Source organism: Ascaphus truei, chromosome 13, assembly GCF_040206685.1.
Source record: "Ascaphus truei isolate aAscTru1 chromosome 13, aAscTru1.hap1, whole genome shotgun sequence".
Lineage (NCBI taxonomy): Eukaryota > Metazoa > Chordata > Amphibia > Anura > Ascaphidae > Ascaphus > Ascaphus truei.
The window spans coordinates 40,374,233-40,375,067 of record NC_134495.1 but is presented as its reverse complement, the minus strand read 5'-3'; positions in this window follow the sequence as shown (position 1 = coordinate 40,375,067).

The window sequence follows — 835 nt, the reverse complement described above, 5'->3', positions numbered from 1 at the left end:
TACTATAATATTGGAAGAGAAGGACTACAACTCCCAGAAACCCTTTGGCAGGGAGGGAGAGATCACATGGCAAGCAGCAGCCAATCAGTGTGCAGCTTTAGAGGAGGCGGAGATAGAGACAGAGGGAAAGGAAGAGGCGGGAGAGGGGGCGGGGCCTCTGGCTGCTGTCACAGGATCTTCATATAATTTCCTGCAGATTTATATCAGTGATTGTGAGATAAATAATAATATAAAGTGAAACATTTCTAATAAACCCTCAGTATAATGAGTCTCTCTCTAATCACAGATATTAGTCACATCCATAAGCAGTTTCTCATTCATATTCCCAGTAACTCTCTCTCAGGGATAAATAAAGCCTGGGATCCTTGCAGCGTTTGATGAGCCTTGTGAATAAGGAGATGGGACTTTGTCTCAGAGCTGATAGCACAGAATAGTTATAATAATCAGGATCAAAAGAGACATTGCAATAGGAATTCTAGTAGTTTAAAGCCTCAGATTCATTTAATGGGTTAAAAAAATGTTTTCCTTTCAGAAAAGGCGTTAATTCCCCCCCCCCCCCCCCCGGCTTCCCCCCCAAATTCTGCATCACATACACCAGTGGTTCCCAAACTTTTTCGGTTCAAGGCTCCCCAAGCGATCAGGATTTTTCCGCTGCGCCCAAAGTAAAAACAAAGTTGTATATACAGACCTAAGAGTTGCAGTGCGCAGTTGGTGTCTCTCAGGCCTCGGACATGGTGAAAAGAAGAGCACTGACGCTCATGCTCTCCTGCTCAAGCAGGAGCTTTTTTGTGTCCCTGCGTCAGCGCGCACGCTTGTGTAACCGTGTGAGAGCCGG